Source organism: Sceloporus undulatus, chromosome 2, assembly GCF_019175285.1.
Source record: "Sceloporus undulatus isolate JIND9_A2432 ecotype Alabama chromosome 2, SceUnd_v1.1, whole genome shotgun sequence".
NCBI classification, from domain to species: Eukaryota; Metazoa; Chordata; class Lepidosauria; order Squamata; family Phrynosomatidae; genus Sceloporus; species Sceloporus undulatus.
The window spans coordinates 328,440,559-328,463,201 of NC_056523.1; the positions used below are offsets into that span (position 1 = coordinate 328,440,559).

The window sequence follows — 22,643 nt, forward strand, 5'->3', positions numbered from 1 at the left end:
TGGGGGAAGGGAGATAGTTGCTATATAGCTAGGCAAACCTCAACTTGGGACTTCATGTGGCCTTCAGTGCTGCTTTGTGGCCCTCAACTCCCATCACTGCCTCTTTTCTCCCCTCAAAATAAACTGCTTCTCCTGGAAAGCTCCACCTCAACATTGTGCTATCCTTGTGGGCAGATGAAGGCAGTGTAAAGCTATTTGGAAAAGCGGAAGATATGCTTGGAAATATTTGTAAGAAGCATTAGTTAATTTGGGCTGTGCAGTCCACAAATGCAACTGTGGGCTTGTCTATGTTGTTTATAAACCATGAATTCCAGCACCACCCTAGACTTGCTACATGCTATTGGCATTACACAGGCCCAAAACTTCAAATCAGGTCCAAGTTGTTTTTACAATGCAATTCAAGCACCTAATTCTGGGTTTACACCTTTTGTCCTACATTAAAAAGACTTACCTTTTGCTTCGGGTTTTCCAGAAAACCCAGAGCAAAATTTGATGACAATGGCCAGCTTTCTTCCCACATGGCCCATGCAAGCATCCCTGCCATATTGTTCTTCAGACACAAGGTGCTCTAAGGTGTCTCTTTCTAGAATCATAGAATCATAGAGTTGGAAGAGACCACAGGGGCCATCCAGTCCAACCCCCTGCCATGTAGGAAATCACAATCAAAGCATCCTCGACAGATGACCATCCAGCCTCTGCTTGAAGACCTCCAAGGAAGGAGACTTCACTACACTCTGAGGGAGTTTGTTCCACTGTCAAACAGCCCTTACTGTCAGGAAGTTCCTCCTAATGTTGTGGTGGAATCTCTTTTCTTGCAGTTTGCATCCATTGCTTCGGGTCCTAGTCTCTGGGGCAGCAGAAAACAAGCTTGCTCCCTCCTTAATATGACATCTCTTCAAATATTTGAACAGGGCTATCATATCACCTCTTAATCTTCTCTTCTCCAGACTAAACATCCCCAGCTCCCTAAGTCGTTCCTTGTAGGGCATGGCTTCCAGACCTTTCACCATTTTAGTTGTCCTCCTTTGGACACGCTCCAGTTTCTCAATGTCCTTTTTGAATTGTGGTGCCCAGAACTGGACACAATATTCCAGGTGGGGCCTGACCAGAGCAGAATAGAGTGGCACTATGACTTCCCTTGATCTAGACACTATACTTCTATTGATGCAGCCTAAAATCGCATTGGCCTTGTTAGCTGCCGCATTGCACTGTTGACTCATGTTCAACTTGTGGTCTACTTGGACTCCTAGATCCCTTTCACACGTAGTTTCATTCAGCCAGGTGTCCTCCATCCTATATCTGTGCTTTTCGTTTTTCCACCCTAAGTGCAATACCTTACATTTCTCTGTGTTGAATTTCATTTTGTTAGCTATGGCCCAGTTTTCTAGTCTGTTCAGGTCATTTTGAATCTTGATCCTGTCCTCTGGAGTATTAGCTATTCCCCTTAATTTGGTGTCATCTGCAAATTTGATAAGTATGCCCCTAATTTTGTCCTCCAAGTCATTGATAAAGATGTTGAATAACACTGGGCCCAGGACAGAGCCCTGTGGGACCCCACCAGTCACTTCTCTCCAGGATGAAAAGGAGCCATTGTTGAGCACTCTTTGACTTCGGCCAGTCAACCAATTACAAATCCATGTAACAGTTACTTTGTCTAACCCACATTTTACAAGCTTGTTTGTAAGAATATCATGGGGAACTTTGTCAAAGGCCTTACTGAAGTCAGGATATACTACATCCACAGCATTCCCTTCATCTAAAAAGTTGGTAATTTTATCAAAAAAAGAGATCAGGTTTGTCTGGCATGACTTCTTTCTCTGAAACCCATGTTGACTTTTTGTGATTATGGCATTGCCTTCTAGATGTTCACAGACTCTCTTTTTAATGATCTGCTCTAGAATCTTTCCTGGTATTGATGTCAGACTAACTGGACGATAATTGTTTGGATCCTCTTTTTTTCCCCTTTGTGAAGATGGGGACAACGTTTGCCCTCCTCCATTCTGCTGGGATTTCTCCTGTTCTCCAGGAGTTCTCAAAGATTATTGCCAATGGCTCTGATATGACATTTGCCAGTTCTTTTAATACCCTTGAATGTAGTTCATCTGGTCCTGGAGACTTATATTCGTTTAGGTTGAACAGGTATTCCTGTACTATCTCTTTACTTATTCTGTGCTGAAATTCCTCTTTTCTGTCCTCTGCTCCATTATCCTCAGGTTGAGCCCCTTTGCCTTTTCTGAGAAGACTGAGGCAAAGAAGGTGTTGAGTAATTCTGCCTTTTCTCTGTCTTCTGTTAGCATTTTGCCATCTTCTGCACGCAGTGGCCCTATCGTTTCCTTCTTCTTCCTTTTGCTGCGGACATATCCAAAAAAGCCCTTTTTGAACTCATAGTGACCTGCACCTGCAGCGGAAGCAATGACCAGCTCAAAGGGACCACATAGGAAGGCAGACACTCATCATTCACCAAAAAACAGCAACAGATAAGGGGGGATTTGGAGAAAATTTGGGGTCAGAATACTTCAGGGGCAGCCAGGAGTATTATGGCAAATGCAGATGAGCCCTGTGTGTTACTGAATGGTAAGCTAAGTGATAAAAGACCAAATGAAAGAGCAGATACCTATAGGGGGAAGTCTATCCCCCATTGTTTTCTTTGGGTTCTAGAGGCCCACGAGTGATTAAAAAAAAAAAGAAAGCTCTGGTGGAACAATGGGTAACTACTTCAATTCCGTAGAGGAACATGGAGGAAAGGGTACAAACTCTGATTGGGAAAGACAAGCAGTCACTCTGAACATGTGCTGGAGGTAATTACTGCTATATAAATAAACCAGAGGGGGAAAATATTTTAAAAATCTAATTACCATGTAGCAGTGTGGGTTTCAACCTTGGTCAAGTACAGGCAGACTTGAATTACACGTTATCGTAAAATCACAAATGAAGGCTAACTCTTAGATGCTTGCTCACATATCTCTCTGGTATACTTCAAGAAACTTTGTTACAAAAGAGACCAGGGGGGAAAAACACTGAAAAACAGTGCAGGCATAATTGTGTTCCTCCATGGGGGCTCAGTTCCATCCTGCAAAATACATGGGGATTTAAAATTGGAAGGATTTGCTCTTCCTGCCCATCAAAAGATTAAAAACATTATGCATGAGATAGTTTAAAGAAATGCAAGGTAGTAAGCTCTGGCAGGGACTAGATGTGCTAAAGGCGCTTGATCCCTTCTGCTCTTGGAAGCTAAGTAGGATCAGCTGTGGTTAGTACTTGGATGGGAGACCAACAATAAATACCAAGTGCTGTAGGCTATATTTTGGGGAAAAAAAACTGGTAAATCCACCACTGAGGATTCCTTACTTAACAAAACCCTATGAAATTTGTGGGATCGCCATAACTTAATAAGTGACCTGAAGGAACACACAGATTTTGCAGTCACATTGTGAAAATGATCAGCAGTGAATTGGTAGAGCACATCTGTCCCCAGACTGAAAGCCAAAGAAGAAGGTTTACCCTCTTAGTTTCAGTTTAGTTAAAGCCTGGATGGGGAACATATGACCCCTGGTCTGCACTCAGTCTAATTTTTCTTCTTCCAGACTCCCAGGACACCCAGAAACCCATCCACCCCTCAGTTTTTAATTGTTCAGGACAAGTATTCACACCAAAATCAATCAAGCAAAGTACAGTTTACCCCAAACTGATAGATGGGATTACACTGTTCCCTTTAACCCCTGCTGAATACCCAAACTAGCAAGGGAAGAAGAGACAACTACGAATGGGCTGGAATTGAATCTGTGGGTGACTTTTGTTCATCTCTGGGTCTGCAGACTTTTGAAAATTTATTCCTCAGGTGAAACAGGCCTTGGATAATGTGCTGGACTTTTATTTGTTGTTGATGCTTTCTCTGATTTCACTTTTATGATAGTTTAATTGTGTTTTAACTTCTGCAGTTAGCACTCTGTGCTAACTGTTGTAAACCACATTGACTCTCAAAACTTGGTGGAAAGTGGGGTATAAATAAATAACCACAATCATTATCATTATCACCATCATCATGTCCATCGTCATTATCATCACCCCACCACCACCACCACTACAACCATCATCCTTAATGCAGATCAATGAGGAGGGTTGTTCTTGTTGCGTGCCTTCAAGTTGTTTCCGACTTATGGCAACCTGAAAACAGTGAAGCTATCATGGGGTTTTCTTCCCAAGTTTCTTTAGCAAAGGTTTACCATGGCCATCCTCTAAGGCTGAGAGAGTGTGACTTGCCCAAGGTCACCCTGTTGATTTCCATGGCCATGCTGGGATGTGAACTCTGTTCTCCAGAGTCACAGTCTAATGTTCAAACCCTTACAGCATGCTGGCTCTTGGAGGAGAAGTGACAATCATCTCTTAGTCTTGGTGCAGTTTCTATCCATGGAATAAAGACTGATTCTTTCACTTTCCCCAAATCACCTCTATCTCTTTGTCTCTTTCTCTTTTTCTCACACAAACACATACTCTCACACATACATATAAGATACAAGCCTCTAGGTTAAGTGATGCTTTCAGTGCTGAGCAAAAAGGCCATTCAACATTGCTAGAGGGAAACCGTGAACTCAAAGAAAGGAACCCAAAATTATAAGGAAATGAATTGGGCTGTGAGCTCTCTGTTTATCAGTGAAGAGCATCTGTTTCTGTCTCCCCCCTCCCAGCCCCATGCAGCTTCCGAAAGAATGCCATCCTTCCATTCTGCCTATCTCTGGACACCCCAAGCAGGATATTAAAGCTTTCCTGGCATATGAACAATTTTCCCAGACAACAGTCTTCCTGGCAGGAGCACTCCCCAACAAACTTGACTTGTGCCGTTCTCCTCGGCAGGGGTCTAATTTTTTTTAATGCCACACAGCTGCCCTTGATGAAGACGGACAGATGACGTCCTGTGGTGGTAAAGCCCAGACATCTGTGTCAGCTTTGGATATGATGGCATTGAAGTAGATACAGGATGGGAGGGGGAGAGAAAGGAGACGTCAATGACAACAATGGACTTGTGTTTGGATCTGTGCTGCTAAAGTCCAATAGCAGTTCTATTGAGGACATTTATGTGACATTGGAAGAAGGTTTTGAGGGGTCATGATGATCCAGCGTGCTGTAGTGGTTTGAGTGCCAGACTACTGGAGACCAGTGTTCAAAACCCCACTTGGCTATGGGACCCACTGGGTGACCTTGTACAAGTCACATTCTCTCAGCCTCAGAGGAATACAAAGGCAAACCACCTCTGAGCAAACCTGGCAAAGAAAACCCCATGATAGGTTTGGCTTAGGCTCGCCATAAGTTGGAATTGACATGAAGGCAGACAAGAACAAAGAGAACATGATATGGATCATATGTTATGACAGTTTCTAAAAACTGAGCTCTGTCTGTGTATTCAACCCACTGTCCCATTTGATCCATACATTGGCCATGATCCAATACTATGCCTGTGTAGTTTAAATCTATATTTGCATAGTTATTTGGTGTCCTTCTACTGAATGCTGACATTGTGCTACATATCAGCCAGCATGTTTGCTTATTATCCCACTATGTAAAGGAGAAGGCACAAATGTATTTCTACAATCCCAGTGAATTAAGTACTACCTTGAAGATACTGATGTACAAATTACCCAACAAACAAGAAAGGAGAACTGCTTGTGAAATAGTTGCACTCGTGGAATTCCACTTATGCAACATTGAACTCAATATGTTCATTGGAGAATGGCCAAAAAAGCACAACCATACTGTATGTGTAAAGCATGTACAAACACCTATGATACCAATGGCATTATGGCCATTATTTTGTTCTGGGCATCCAACCACATCAATCGCCAACTCTTGTCACACAGTGAAAAGAATCAAACAATACCATGTGTATATTTTGCAAGGAATACATTCTGAATGGCAAATGTTCCCATCAGTTGTTGCTTCTCCTCACATGAGTTTCCTGGCAATCATTTTTCAGTATTTTCAAATAGCATTTCCATTTCTTGATTCTGATCTCACCCAATTCTGCCTGTCTGTTTTTTTATCCAGTTTAGCTGAAGCTGTTCTTGTTGTAGTTGTTGTTGTTTTGTGCCTTCAAGTCATTCCCAACTTCTGGAATATCACGGGGGTTTCTTGGCAAGATTTGTTCAGAGTGGGTTTGCCGGTGCCTTCCTCCGGGGCTGAGAGAGTGTGATTTGCCCAAGATCACACAGTAAGTTTCCCACTTGCTGAACAGAAATTGAAACCCTGACCTCAATAGTTGTAGTCCAGTGCTCAAACCACTACACAGCACCAATTCTTGTATAAGGCTGTAGATGTGCTGAACCAATATCTATGGCTGGTAATGGACTGGGTGAGGTTTGGTCAAATACATCTGACCAGATGAATTCATTTGACTTCAAAATAGTTCTAGATGGAATTGCATGCTGCCTAAAATAGGAGAAAGAAACCTGGATGTGGTGGGATTTTGACTCACATCATCTCTGACACTTGATCATGCTGACTAGAACAAATAGATTGTTAAATCAAAGCTCACCTGAAAGGACTCACATTCCCCACCATTGGGATAAAGCCTCAGATCTCACTGTCCATGAGGTGCCAAGTGATCTGTTGCTTCCAGAGGCCCAAGTGTGGAAGCCACTTGGGCTTTTGGAAGCAACTGATCAGTTGGTACCTCATAGTGAGATCGGAGGCTTTAGTTCAGTGGTGGGGAACACGGATCCTTTCAGATGACTTTTGGTTCAACAACCTATCTGCCCTAGTCAGCATGATATGTATAATTTGACTGGCTCATGTCTTAGCTGATATTCTGAGAGTCAGATACAGCCTGACCAGAGCCATCCCTAGTTTAGCAATCTCAAAACTGTAATGCATTCTGCATAAGGCTGCCTTTGAAGGCTTAGCAGAAACTTTATTTAGTTCAAAATCCAGCTGCTGGGCTAGAAATGAGATAAGCTCAAGGGAACAGAGCCTGCCACTCTTGACAAGAGTTTCAGTGGCTGCTGGTCCATTCATGAGCACAGTTCAAGGCACTAGTGCGATAGTCCCATCAGGCTTGGTTACCCTAAGGGCTGCCTTCTCCCATATACAGTATATGCATGTTTAAAAGAGAGAGAGAGAGATTTGCAACAGAACTAAAGTTAGGCAGTTCATGACCAGCAGCAGAATTCTAATTTATAACACCCTATTTATAGAATGATCACCCCAGGGATGCCAGCCAGGGTCTGTGCTAGTCCTGCACCCTGAGACCCTTTAAAAACTTGTATTTTATGCTTTCTTTTTCAGTATTTTGCAACACCATTATATCCAAATACATGAAGGAGAAAACAAAACCTATCATTCATATACCAATCATTTACAGAATTAATGCAAATCAATTAAACAATGTCAATTATTAAATGATCTATTAATTATAAAGTGATAAAACATACATAAATATTATTTTCAGTTCCTCAATTCATCTTCCAGTGCTCAATAAAAGGACACCACTCTGTTACACATTTAGGGCTTTGCTTGTGATTGCCGTCGCTTAATTTCACATCACACTCATTTTGAACAAGTAAACTGACTGCTACACCTTGTCGATCTAATCTTGACATGTAAATTTTAGCGATGCTTAATTATGCTGCTGTTTATTTCATTTATATCTCATCTTTCCCCCAGTAATGAGACTCAGGGCAGCTTGTAATTTTCAAAAATGCAGGTTAAAAACTGTACTAAAACTTCAAATAAAAAAAATACAGTCAGTCCTCCACATTTATGACTTTGACAATTGTGGATTTGACTATTTGTGATTTGCTTAATATGTTCTCTCTAGGAATCTCTAGGTCCTCCGGCATGACTCCGTGATCAATTTTTGCCAGAAGTGTTCTGGAGGACCTAAAGATTCCTAGAGGGAACACTTTTCTAGATATTTCTAGGTCCTTCAACACAATACTTTGGTCAACCTCTGGAGGATGTTGACCACAGAGTTGTGCTGCAGGACCTAGGAATTCCTAGAGAGGTGTTTTCTCACTTTGTTTTAAAAAAAGTGAGGTTTTTTATTTATATTTCTTCCACTTTCACAGAGATCCTGTGTCCCTAACCCCAGCAAAATTACTATATGAATGAAAAAGTTACTTAAGAGACAATTAAACAATTTACAAAGTTAAAACCATTAAAATTAAAAGGCTTCATCAAAACTGCAAAATACAACACACCATCGGCTGGTACACCAGCTGCGCCCTTTCCTGGAAGTAAAGGACCTAGAAACTGTTGTACATTCACCGGTAACTTCACGCCTTGATTTCTGTAACACGCTCTACATGGGGCTACCCTTGTGCCTAGTCTGGAAACTTCAACTAGTGCAAAATATGGCAGCCAGGCTGGTCGCCGGAAAAACTAGGAGTGACCGAATAACACCCATCTTAAAATCTCTTCACTGGCTGCCTATTAGTTTCCGGGCACAGTACAAGGTGTTGGTTATAACCTTTAAAGCCCTACATGGCTTGGGTCCAACCTATTTGAGGGATCACCTGCTTCCATATAATCCGCCCTGCACCCTCAGGTCCTCTGGGAGGAATCTATTGCAGCCTTTAAAAACCAGACCAACTGCTACCTCCCAGAGGGCCTTCTCTGCAATTGCTCCCAAACTATGGAATGGTCTGCCAGACGAGACCCATCAAATTGCCAGCTTAGACAGCTTCAAAAAAGCTGTCAAGATGGATCTCTTCCGGCAGGCCTTTCCTGAATAAAAGTGCCTGGCCATGGAATGGCTGCCCTCACATCATGTATCAGCCCACCGCTCTGTTCTCGCTGTATTTTTTATTGTGTTTTTAATAGATGTTTTAATTGTACATGTTTGATCCTGTTTTAAGGGGGGGATTTTGGGACATAATTTTGTAAATGTGGATTTTAATATCTTGTGAGCCGCTTTGATTGTCTTGTAACAGAAAAGCGGGATATAAATAAAAGTTTTATTATTATTTATTATTTTTATTAAAAGCCCATTCCAATCAGTTTCTAAAAACATGTTTTGACTTGTCAGTGGAGGGAAAACAATGTGATAGCCACCCAGGGTTCCCTAGGGAGAAATTCAAAAGTCTAGGAGCAGCCACCAAGAAGGCTTTACTGTTGATCTGACCAAATGAGCCTAAGATGGTGGTGGGGCAGAGAGAAGGTCTTTACCTGAGGATCTTAGTGCTCTAATGGGAGCTAGGATTTTCCAAATAACCTGACCCAAGCCATATAGGGCTTTATAGGTCATCAGCAGCACTTTGAATACACAACAGCTAGAGACTCTTGTGCAATGTACTATTAATACACCAAGAGTAACAAGGTCTCATACATAATTCTGGTATCAATTCCACATCTTATCAGTTATGTTCATAACTTTCTTTCTTGTAAATTTTGAATTCAAGCATTGGGAGCTGGTGGCTTCCATATGAGGGACAGTGAATCAGTGCTGGGTTTTAATTTGTACCTTAAAAGAGCTAACCACAGTGCTTTTAAGGATAGGGTACAGCATTCCGGATAAGTCCCTGAAAGTATGAAATAAAACTTGAAGTGAATTCACTACTCCACTGAAATGGAAGCCACTATCTGGAACACAAGGACCTAGAAACCACATATATGCACCATTTTCTGATAGTAACACACATTTTCAACATGCATGCATGTCATTATTAACTGAGCTTGAGGCTTAAGTGTCAGATACCAGTGATATAGACTCATTGTAGCATAGTGATTTGAATGATGGACTATGATTCTGGAGACCAGGGTTTGATTCTCCATTCCACAATGAACTCCACTAGGTGACCTTGGACACGTCACATGCTCTCAGCCTCAGGAGAAGGAAATGGCAAATCTCCTATGAACAAAACTTGCCAAGAAGACCCCATGATAGGTCCGTCTTAAGTTGGAAATGGCTTAAAGTCATATAACAACAACAAAGATCTTGGTGGTTTTAATGGACCAGAAACTGAAGGTGAGTCAGTAGTGTGATGTGGCCGCCAAAAAAGCCCATGCAAGCCTAGGTGGCCTCAACAGGATTATATAGTGTTCAGATCAAAGTAAGTCCAAGTGTCACTCTATTCTGCTTGGGACAGATTTCACCTGGACTTCTGTGTCCAGTTTTGGACACACAGTTCAAGAAAGATAGAGACAAGTTAGAGTATGTTCAGAGGAAGGCAACCAAGATGGCCAAAGGTTTGTAAGGAACACTGAGCTGGTTCAAGAGAAAACTGGAGAAATAAAAGTGGAGAGATGATAAGAAATAGAAAATGGAGCCAACATGCTGTTGGTCTGAGTGTTGGAGTCTGGGAGATTAAGACATGAATCCTTCTTCAGCCATGTAAACCCACTAAGTGATTTGGGCAAATACAGTAATACTATCTCATTCTAGGAGGATAGCAATGGTAAACCTTTCTGGAAGAAATATTGACAAGAAAACCAAATAAGAGCATTGGAGATAGGTATCAAGAGTACCACTGATACTCTGTGAGAGGTTCTGGAGTCTGTAGAAGGAAATGATTTGAGTCTGGGAGATGAAGAAATCCATTGGTGACCTTGTGCAAGTCTCATTCTCTTAGCCTCAGAGAGAAGCAAGGGCGAACCTCCTCTGAAGAAATCTTGCCAAGAAAACCCTAGTGTGGGGTTGCCATACATTACAATCAACTTGAAGGCACATAACAACAGTGAGAAACTGAAAAGTTTTTTATTTTAAAAAAATAATTAATTAATACTGGCTTAATAAAACTTATCACTGACTTTTTGTTCCAAAGCATAGATAACTCCAAAGTCCCACACCTTACACCTCCACACACCCCTTGGGCAAGAGCCCCACTTGGCAACTCACACTTCATCACACCCGGAGCTCAGGGAGCGAGGTTAGATATTACCCAAGGTATTTGATGCCAGGAAGTTATTAAATAGCTTTGGGCTTTTCTTCCTCTTCTTCCAAGTGAGAGCAGAAGTGTGAAAAGGGATGGAGAGGCCTTTGTTTTCTAATTTGTGTCTCTTCTCCAATGAAACTTGACACAACGCGCTTCCATAGCATTTCTTCCCCCTCCCACCCCACTTTACGTGCTGCCATCTAACGTGACAGCTGAAAGAGATTAAAAAGAAATGCTAAACTAGCAGGAGTTGTAAGATGAGGGTGGGGGGAAAAGTAGCACATTTATGAATAATTTCAGCACAATTCCAACAACATTGCATTCCCTGGACAGGGCACATTTATTATCTTATTCACCATGACGACGGCAACATTAGTGATTTGTTACTGAATCAATTATTAATTCATAGACGTGAATAAGGTTTTGTCACTTAACTCTTTGGTGGGCTAAACTGATGCAGCCTCTTCCATGGCCTGTATTTTCAGCATTCTGCTTTCATGGTTTGAGTCATAGCCGCCTCTCCCCAGAGTGCCAAGGGAGTGGGAGTGGGAGGAGGAGACATCAGCACTTCCTTTCATTAAACAGCTCCGCAAGAATGCATTTTTTATAACAAGAGATCCCCGGTGCCCTCCTTGTCATGAACCAATAAGCAACCATGAAGCCTTGACAGTTCTGCATCCAAGAGCATGCTGGGAAGGCTTGTGAACAGTGGGCTCAGATGGATAATAATAATAATAATAATAATAATAATAATAATAATAATAATAATAATATGTTTTATTTGTATACCGCTTTTCCTATGATCAAAGCGGTTTACAGCATACATATGCATTATACAACAAAGCAAGTAACAAAAAAAAACCTCTGCTTCTCTCCCCTCAAGATGGAGGTCGGGGGAGGGCTCTTCTTCTTGGCAGGCAGAGGCCTGTTGTTTCTTGCCTGCTTCTCTCCCCTCAAGATGGTGGTCGGGGGAGGGCTCTTCTTGGCAGGCAGAGGCCTGTTGTTTCTTGCCTGCTTCTCTCCCCTCAAGATGGTGGTCGGGGGAGGGCTCTTCTTGGCAGGCAGAGGCCTGTTGTTTCTTGCCTGCTTCTCTCCCCTCAAGATGGTGGTCGGGGGAGGTCTCTTCCTTCTCTTGGCAGGGCAGGAGGCTGTTGTTTTCTTGCCTGCTTCTCTCCCCTCAAGAGGTGGGGTCGGGGGAGGGCTCTTCTCTTGGCAGGCGAGGCCTGTTGTTTCTTGCGCTTCTCTCCCCTCAAGATGGAGGTCGGGGGAGGGCTCTTCTTCTTGGCAGGCAGAGGCCTGTTGTTGGTTAGAGATGAGGGAGATGTCCATCTGCAAACATGTTCATCCAATGGGATTGTAGAGTGTCAATGTGATTTGCCCCACCAGGATTTTTGGGACAACTGAGGTTGTTACTATTAAAATGAAAGTGTGTTTCAATTCCTGGAGTTTTGTAAGGGTTGTTTCCATGCTGGTGGGGTGAGAAAACTGTCCTATGTTTACTAAGGAATAAAGCTGCAGGTAGGCATGAAAGAACTAGATAAGATCCTAAAGTGTAAAGATATACAACTGAGTACTAAAGCCAGAACCATCCAAGCCCATGTATTCCCCATCACCATGTGCGGATGTCAGAGTCAGACAGTGAAGAAAGTGAATACACCACATTTGAGATGTGGTGTTGGAGAAGCATGCTGAGGATACTGTGGATGGCCAAAAAGATAAGCAAGTGGGTCTTTGAACAGATCAACCAAAATCTCCATGGAAGCCAAGATGTTCAAATTGAGTCTGTCATAGTTTGGCCACATCATGGGAAGGCAGGACTTGCTGCAAAAGAACATAATGCTGGGAAGTAGCAGGAAAAGAGGAAACCACACACCAGATGGATAGACTCAGTCAGGGAGATCATAGGCCTGAATTTACATGACCTGAACAGAGAGATTGAGGGTAACGGGTCTTGGAGATGAGTCAGGGTTGATTCAAAGGCAGTTAACAACAACATAGCTGGTGGGGGGTCATTGCCTCCCTCAAATAAAAATTCTACCCCTTCCTCAATTAAATTTTCTTCAACTATCCAAATATCTAGTATTTGAATAATTTAAATTAAGAGAACTACTGTAGTGGTTTGAATGTTGGATTAGGACTCCCAGAGGCAGGGTTCAAATCCCCATTCAACCATGGAAGCCCACTGGGTGATCTTGGGCATGTCACACTCAGATTCATTGGAAGGCAATGGCGAACATCCCATGTACAAACATTGCCAGGAAATTCCCTGAGAGGTTTGCCTTAAGTTTGTCATAAACTGAAGACAACTCAAAAGTGCACCAACACTAATGCAAAACTTCAGTGGAACATTTAGGAGTGGAGTTTTGACGTCCAAAGCAAAGGGGCAGGCAACATTATCCAGAGAATGTGAACCCAGCAAATAGAAGAATTCTGGGTGTAAATGATTTTCAGTTTCCTGCTCTTTGCAGTGCTAGAAATGTGAGAACTCAAAGAAAATGTTATTGGGGGAGTAGAATTCTTATCTGGAGGGCTAAATCTTTCATTTTGCCCCTTTCCTGTAACTATAACTGTGGGAGGTATCCAAGATGCTGACTCTTATATCCCAAAATAAGCTCAGAGGCTCAGCCTTCAAACTTCAGCTCAAAACTCAGAACAGATCCACCAATCTACTAACATGGAAGCTTCCATCTTCCACTGATTTTACCAGTAATGTTTCCACATTGCCCAGTTATAGTAGTTTGCTACCACTTTAACTCTCATAATGGCTCCATTCTCTGGAATCCTAGGATTTACAGCTTTGTGAGGTACTTATAATTATCTGATAGAGGGCTCTAATAATATACTTATATCCAACATTCAAACCACTACGGTGGACTGGAGTGGAGTAGAGAATTCTAAGTACCTTATCAAACAATAAAGACCCCTTCCCACTATGTAATTATAGGATTGTGATTCCATTTTTCATTTTAACTTCATTGGCTCCATGGTATAGAATTCTGGGATTTGTAGTTTAGGGAGTTGCATGTAGATTTCTCAGCCAAGACCTCCAGACAAAGTGCAAACCCCTGGATTCCACAGGATGCAGCCATGACTGTTAGAGTGGATTCATAGTTCTATAATTGTGCAATGTGAAAGGTGCTCAAAGCCTAGGATTCCATAGGATAGATCTAAGTTGAAGTGATACCAAACTAGTATAACTGTACAGTGTGGAAGCATCCCATTGCTAAGAGTAAATATCTCAAAGGTCAATCTCAACTCTTCTCTATGCTCACGTGGTTCCATTGTCCCAACTGTACAACTGTAATCTGTGTTTACATTGATGGGGAAAAGGGGAAATTTGTGCTTCCTTATGGAAACGAATTAAGTCTTCTTCTGGAAAATATTATAATCTTGGCTGAGGAAAGATAGAAAGATTATAGACAGATGCCCAGCATTATCATGTATGGGGGTGGGAATAAGTGCTTCTGGGGGGAGAATAGCATCGGCTTAATCTTTCAATGGGATAGTTTCCATTGGTTTTCAGCTCCTTATTTGGGTGCATCTACACTGTAGGTATAATGCAGTTTGACACCACTATAGGTGCTGTAGCTTCATCCTATGGAATCTGGGGATTTGTAGTTTTACAAGGTCTTTAGCCGTCTCTGCCAAAAAAGTGGTGGTGCCTCACAAAACTACAAATCACAGGATTCTGTAGGGTGAAGCCGTGGCAGTTAAAGTGACGTCAAACTGTATTATTCCTAGACCCACATGCCAAGTCTCCCAGATGGGGCTTGCTGGAAATTTGAACAATGAAATAAAAGGTTTCATTTTAATTTTACTGGTGGAACTGATGTGGACAGAAGGGAATGATATAGCTTTATCGCTAGAAAATTGTGCCTCTGCTACCTTTATTTCAGTTTACATACGAGAAAACCCAGACAATGACCTTCATATTGTTCATTGCAACTAGAGGAGACCCACTGAATCACTGGGATTTGTCTATGTGTTGACTCACCATTTGATTAATAAGGCAGTAGGTCTACTCTAGGTGAGATTAACCAGAGTAATCAAGCCTAAGGCTAATCCTTGGAGGAGAAGAAACAACAAACCTAAAAGTGATTTTCCCAGATCTTTTTTTTTGGGGGGGGGGGGGGTAGAGGAGGAGCAGCTGTGTAAAATATTGTTTATAAAATCTTTAAAGGACAAAAAAGGAAAAGAGAGGGTAAAAACAAGGGGGGCCCTTTGTCATTTAAGGCCTGCCAGTAAATCTCAGCAAGACTGCAAACTTGCAGCTTGCATAGTATATTTTATAGAAGGAGAAGTTGCTGACTTAGCTGGTGCTGGGTAGGAGGCCTAGAGGCCTGGGAAGCTTGCAATTTGGGGGTGGGTAAACATCCCCATCCATCAAGTGGCTGGATTCACAGCAAAAGAGGTGACAACCATAACAGATTAACTCACTGAGGGCCAGAAAGATGAGGAGATTGCATGCCCACCTATCTTTGAATGGTTGTGGCCCTGTAGAGGGTAAAATTAACCAGCAGGGGAGACTGATGTTGGAATCCTAAACTCAGATAATTTTAGAGTTGGAAGGGAACACAAGAGCCACCTAGCCCAACTCCCAGCCATTGAGGAATACATCACTAACACACTTCTGAAAGATGCCATCCAACCTCTGTTTAAAAGACCTCCAAAGAATTTACCACCCTATGAGGCAGTCTGTTCCCCTAAAGTAAAACAAACTATCACTGGGTTTTCTTGGCAAAGTTAGGTCACAGGGGGGTTGCCATTGCTTTCTTCAGAGGATGAGAGAATGAGACATGCCCAAGGTCACCCAATGGGTTTTCATGGCTGAGCAGGGATTTCAACCCTGGTCTTCCTGACTTGTAGTCCAGCACTCAAACAACTTCACCACACAGGCTATCTCCATTTGCTTAAACCTCTATTTCATGTTTAACAGCTCTGCCATAAAGAAGTTCTTCCTAATGTTTAGGTGGAATCACTTTTCTTGGAGTTTGCATCATGTTGCAGTCTCTGGAGCAGCAGAAAACAAGCCCACTCCATCTTCTACATGACATCCCTTCAGATACTTAAAGATAGTTATGCTATCTCTCAATCTTCTCTTCTCCAAGCTAAACATATCCAGCTCCCTAAGTTGTTCCAAAGCTCTGATGGTTGCATGTAAAGGTCCGGGAAGGGGACCACAGAGCTTGTAGGCACCAAGAGTGAATTTTAAGACAGTGGGAGGCAGAGAAAGCACAGGATGATTGAAACTGAGGAATGAGGGTGAGGTGAGATATCTTGAATAGAGACAGAAGAAACATCCACCATTTATTCATTTCCCAGCTGGAAGAAAAAAAGTATTTTCTTCCTATGGGTTTCCCAAAAGGGACAAGAACTTGGTTGTTCCATCACCAGTCAAAAGTAAGACTCAGCTACTTGTATTCTGTAGGCCAATGTTAGGAAGGGAAACCAAACTGTCTTGTCTTTCATCTCAACAGTAAAATGTGTATGGTCAGCCACAAGTAGTTGAACCTGCAACTCACAAGTCTAGGACGTTGTTGGATTCCTTTACTGATGCAACTGTGTTGATGGAGACAAAGGTAGCAACAGTCTGGGAGAAGTCTTTGGTTTTGGGGAAGGGAGAGGCAGATGACAAAGTCAGCAGCAGCACACAGATGGAAAGATGGCTTTCCATAACTGTGTTGTTTACTTCCAAATGTCTACTGTTTGCGGAATGGAGTGTCCTCAATATTGTGAGAAGAATGGCTTTGAATATTGCCTGTACACTAAGACAGGTGGCATCTGAAGTTACCACACTGGAAAACCAGGGATTTGGAAATAGGGCACTCAGAGATGGAAGCCACCACTTCCTATGGCTGCAACTGTCTCCCTCCTCCTCCTCTTTGAATGGAAAGAGAGTGAATTATATTAGAGTATCAAAGCATGACTGTAGTGTTGAGTGCCAACTGGGCTCTGTCTTCAGACTGTATGAAGCATAGATTTTCTTCCCCTTGACATCCCTACATATACAAACACATACAAAATTACCGATGAATTGTTGGGAATGTACAGATATATTTGGTTACAGTTCTAACGCCAAAGCCTCCTGGTTATGGATTGATCAAGGGTCCATATTTCCAGGAAATGTACTTTGGAAATTAGCTGCTCTTAGATAAAATGCAGAGGATGAGTTCCCACTACTTCTGATGTATGACTTGATAAGGGGAAAAAGAGTCATTACTGGCCTCCCCCTGACCCTGCAAGTAAACAATGTAGTTAGTTAATAAATGGTGGAGTTCATAAAGTAGCATTTAACTTGTGTCTGCTTGTTTCAGCAAATGTGAAGCTCTTTCCTTTCTTCACTTGGCAATGAGGGATATTGCAGCCACTCTGGGGCTGGCTGCCATGAATCTCTCAACCAAAGTGACTTCTTCCAGGCAAAGTGGGCTACTGCAGTGATTTCTCAACCCTGGTTTTCCAGATGTTGCTGAAACTTACAGAAACACAAGTCAAACGCTACTCAAAGTGGTGGTCCCTGGGCCAGAGCTGGTTCCTGAGTCATTGACTGGTTGTCCCTGGTATGTTTCCAGAAAAAAAATAAACAGTTGTTAGCCAATGGACACAAATATGGTACCAGTCCCGTGTGTGTGTGTGTGTGTGTGTGTGTGTGTCTCCCTCAGATCACACAGCCTGAAAAGCGTAGAATAAATGTTTGCACAGTATGCCAATAGCCATGGATGTAAAGAATTAAGGTCCAACAAGATTTGGGCCACCAATTGCTTATCTTTGCTTTAGAGCAGAGGTGGGTATGCTTAGACTTTCAGAGGGCCATTTTGTATGTTTTCTGCAGTTTAATGGTAGAGAATGGCTGGAAAAGGTATATGTTTAAAGAAAAACATACCCCAGACTTATTTGGGGATTTTAAAAAAAATATTTTGGGGGGGGGGGACAGTGTGGGAGAGTCAGGCTTTGGGGATCTCACATGTGTGGATGGAAATAATATGCATTGCTTTTTGTTTCCATTCAGAAAAATAATGGGTTTCCTAACAATTGAGAATTTTAGTCAGATGTAAAAACTTTTATGCAGTTTTTAATTGGTATCCAGACATGCAAAACATTTCAGAAAATAATCTGGGGCAGAAATGCATCTGAGGTTTCTTTGTACAAAATGTGTTCATTCACAAAAATGGGGGGATGTTGAGAAAACACCTCAGAGAAATGCCTTTTTTGTGCCAAAAATGTGCATTTTGTACAAAAATCCCACAATTATTGTAAAAAGTATGCATTTCTGGAAATGTTTATACACACACACACACACACACACACACTTTCCAGATACAATTTTACACGTATATTTGGCCAGACATATTTCCCCAAATAAAGTTGTGTGAAATATTCATTTCCCCCCACACAGGGGAGAAACCTGTGGGAACTGCTTATCCTTACATGCTAGTTGACAATCTGCACCCCTAGTTGTCAGCAGTTGTGAGTGTGAAAGAAGCATGTGGCACTCCCAAGGACCACATGCAGCAGATAGATGATATGAATCAAAGGCAACCTGATGGAAATTAACAGTAAAGAAATCTAGAGGCAGAAATCATGAGACTGCAGGCTACATGCATTTGGAGAGCTCCAAAGCACCTAGCCCCCAGAATATTTTTTTAAAATTTGTTAGCCAAAATGCCCCCAATAACCCTTAGAGAGTATGGAGGTCAATATTTGGTGCCTGACATATCCTTTTTTTTGACCTAGCAGAGTCCTTTTTTCCCTCTCTAACAAAAAGGGGCCTTTCTTGTTGGAGAAAGCACACACACACACACACACACACGTGGCACAATTGTTCCCTCTCAACATAAAGGTAAAGGTAGTCCCTTGAAATGAATGTCTATTTGTAATTGACTGTAAGGGGCAGTGCTCATCTCCATTTCTAAGCCAAAGAGCCAGTGCTGTCTGAGAAATGCTCTGGTGGTTATGTGGCCAGCATGACTGCACCGAACACTGTAACTTTCCTATTGAGAAGTGGTGCCTATCTATCTACTTGCATTTGCATGGTTTCAAACTGCTAGGTTGGCAGAAGCTGGGACTAATGATAGGAACTCATTCCATCATGCAGCACTCAGGCCTTGAAGTGCCAACCTTCCAATTGTTTGATCATCAGAACTGGCATCTTAACCACTAAGCCATCTACAAAGTACCCATCTACAAATTAGGGCAGGGTGGCTTAGGGTGCATTTTTTAATAATGTTTTGGTTTGGGGGGTTATATTCCCCCCCAAGGGCCATACCGGAGCAAAGATGTCCCTTCTGCTCCTGACAATTGTGCCCTTGCTATAAAGAATATACCAGCCTACCTCTCCAAAGGATCCTACTACCTGGGGACTGACATTATGGGTACATTTGAAAAATATAAGTCTGAGTTGAAGCATGTGGATACATTTCCTACTTACAATTCATGATGTTTCTTCTTCTTCTTTTCCCCCTTAAAGTTTTTTTTTTAATGCGAATATGCCTACAGGTCTGTGCAGAGGCGTTTCCTCCAAGAAGTTGCCGACTATGTGTATGTGTTTTAATCTCCCCGCTAAATTCCATTGCCTCCCGGAATTTATTCTTGTGATGAAATGTCAACGTAGTTGTAAAATGCGCTGCCTAAACCCTTTCAACATGCCGGAGAAAGTAAGAGAATGATGTGGATTTCTGTGATTACAGATGACATGGTGCGGAAGCGCACAAGGGGGGGGTCGTATGCGGGGAGAGTGATGAGCTCCACGTGGATGGACGCATGATGCAGAGTAGCTGTGTTAATCCCCCTTTCCCTTCAGGCTCTTTGTTTACTCACACATGGCTGAATACTTTCTCCCCTTGTAAATAAACATGTTTCCTTCCTTCCTAGAAATGCAACCATTCTCTCTCTCTCTCTCTCTCTCTCTCCCCCATCTATCTCTCCACCCATCTATCCATGTTGCTTTATTTATGTATTTAAAAATTGTGTTAAAGGCATCCTTTCTTTTGTGAAATTTGGCTTTGGCAGGAACTGAGCTTTCATTGGGCACAAGTAGATGGGAGGGAAAGAATGCATTGGGAGGGTTAGCATTTACAATGTTCTTTTGTCTTCTCTCCCTCCCCTTTCTAGGTCCCACCTTCCTCTTCCCAGGCCCACACTCCACATATCACACATTCTAGGCTCCTGCACAGCTCCCCTTCTCCTTTACCACCACCACCCTCCCCAGTTATTATAAATGTTAACATCATACACTCTGAGGGTCAATGTGTTGTTTTTAAATTTAAACATGCCTTTCCATCTCGTTGAGCCTGCAGGCATAATGAGATCTGCTGTGACAGGAACGGCTTGGTGCAAAATGAGCTGTAGAAGAAACAGCCAATAGAATTATGGAATTAAAGAGCTGGAAGGAACCCAAGGGTCATCAAGTCTGACCCCCTTCCATGTGGGAATATACACCTAAGGCATTGTTGAGAGATGGCCATCCAACTTCCCTTTAAATACCTCCAAAGAAGAAGAATCCACTGCCTGCCAAGCCATATTGGACTCTCGAACAGCTCTTACAGTTTGGAGTTTCTTCCTAATGTTTAGGTGAAATTTCCTTTGTTGTAATTTGAATCCATTGGATCATGTTCTAGTATCTGGCACAGCAGCAAACTAGCTCATTCTATCCATTTTCTACATGACTTCAGATCTTTAGAGATGGCTATATGAATGTAAGGCACATGTGGACTGAGAGCCACCATGGTGTAGTGGTTTGAATATTGAACTTCAACTCTAAGATCAGGGTTCAGTTCTGCACTCTGACATGGAAATCCACTGGATGACTTTAGGCAAGTCACACACTCTCAGCCCAAGATAATCCTGTGACTGGTTCATATGGGGGGGGGGGAGATAAGTTGCAAATGACTTGAAGGAACACAACAACAACAACAACAACAGCAACAACAACACTAACACATGTGCCCCCCAAGCTAGTTTTAATGTCTTCTGGGACTCAAATCCAAAACAAACAGAGGACCAAAGGTTGGGAAACACTGCTCAGGAAGAAGTAGAGGATACGTTTTTGGCCCTCCTTTAAGTATTACACTGAACTGGCTTTAGCCCTAGAACACGTTTTTGAGGGCTCATGCCAAACCACCATGCTTGATCTCCTCAAGCAGAAAAAATCTTTATGCATTTATTGGGAAAGTTTCTTTGTGATTTGAGCTAATCAACAGAAGAATGAATAATTGTTTCTGCAACATCAGGACAACAAAACCTGATGTCTCTTTTGGGTAATTATGAGCCCAAACAGACAGGCCAAAATAAAGCTGCTTTGGCTCACTTTGGGGGTATGCTGTTTAAATGACATACACATTTTAAGAGGCCAGAAGCTGCACCAAAGCTACCCTCTAGTAGTAAATCTGTGTAAATCTACAGCGCTATATAAATAAAGTTTAATAATAATAAACTAGTCCTTCGGACTGGAGCGTGGCTTTGGCACGGCTTCTGGCCTCTTGGGACGCATGCAGCATTTAAACAGCATACCTCCAAAGTGACCCGAATCAGCTTTGTTTTGGCCTGTCTGTTCGGCCCTATAAGACAAACATTTACACAGAATATATCGAAGGTCTACAGCTAAAGTCAGATGCTGCATTTCTGGATGTCTTATGCAGCTGTTGAAATTTAGAAGGCCAGGTGCATTTTTTTAGTGAAAGTATTTTTCATTCAGTCCATGGGACAGATTTCAGTACTGAATTTCTTATGAGGTTGTATGCATCCAAGACAGAGAGAGGGAGCACAGGAGAGAGAGGGGATCATATTTACCATAATATTTAACTTAAAATGCATCCCCCCCCCTCTCTGTGGAAAATTCAACAGATGCAAATCAATTTACACCCTTTGAACTAGGCTAGAAATGACTCACCTCAACATGTTATATGAGCCAAAAATAGAACCTTTTAAAAGACCTAGTTTTTGTTTCTTTCTTCTGTCTGTGTGTGTGTGTGTGTGTGTGTGTGTGTGTGTGTGTGTGTGTAGCAGGTAAAAAGGAGGCAGGACTTTCTTGTCAGGCTGAGGATTTTCCAGTTTTACATATAGAACTCTTTCCTAACGCTCCAGCTCCTGAGTCAGCAGTCTGAAAGCAATAACTCCCTGTAATAAACAGTGTGAGAATACCAGGTTTGTGTGGGTAAATTTGGTTCTAAAGTGAGTGATGTACTTCACTGTAATCAGGCACAGTTGTTGTTTGAACACTGTAAAGTCTGTGAAATATTGTCTTTCAGTTCTCTGCTAAAGAAAGGGGGGGAGAAGAAAGAAGGTGCGCAAGGAGTGAGTGTGGATGATTCTAACTATAAAATGCTTGTATTAAATCACAGATTGTTCTTAAAAGAAATGGGGGTTCAAACATTCGCCAGATCACATACAGATGCCATTTTTACATATGCACTTCTGGAATTTATATCCCATCTCTTGCTGTAAGAGGCTTCGAGATGGCTTGCAGCACTTGTGGGAAACAATAAAACATTGTCCCAAACACCAGTAGAAATACAAATTCAATCAGCATGAAAGTAACAGATGAAACAGCAGTCTAAATCCAGTTAGTGTATCAAATGTCTTTACAAACATTGGAGAGGAAGCTGGACTTCACCTGGCACTTCAGAAATAAAAAAAAAAGTGTGGCAGCAGGTGAAAATGTCTAGGATTGTTGTCATTTGCCATCAACTCAGCTTTGACTAAGGATGGACCTATGAATGTGAGATTTCTATGAACTCTGGTCATCACCTTGCAGACTCTAGGCTGTGGCTTTTTTATTGAATCTGT

The 22,643-nt window shown here is 42.1% G+C and overlaps 1 protein-coding gene and 1 long non-coding RNA gene across 2 annotated transcripts in view; one reads left to right on the forward strand and one right to left on the reverse strand.

Annotated features, from left to right (window-relative positions):
- The window catches only part of LOC121923143, a 37,698-nt gene extending 18,206 nt beyond the window's left edge, over positions 1–19,492 (reverse strand). Inside the window, exon 1 of the long non-coding RNA XR_006102322.1 lies at positions 19,288–19,492. This is a non-coding gene — a long non-coding RNA (uncharacterized LOC121923143). The remainder of the gene's footprint in view (positions 1–19,287) is intronic.
- Positions 1–22,643, forward strand: part of CELF4 (CUGBP Elav-like family member 4) — an 817,890-nt gene that overhangs the window by 79,762 nt on the left and 715,485 nt on the right. The gene's annotated exons all lie outside the window — the stretch shown is intronic.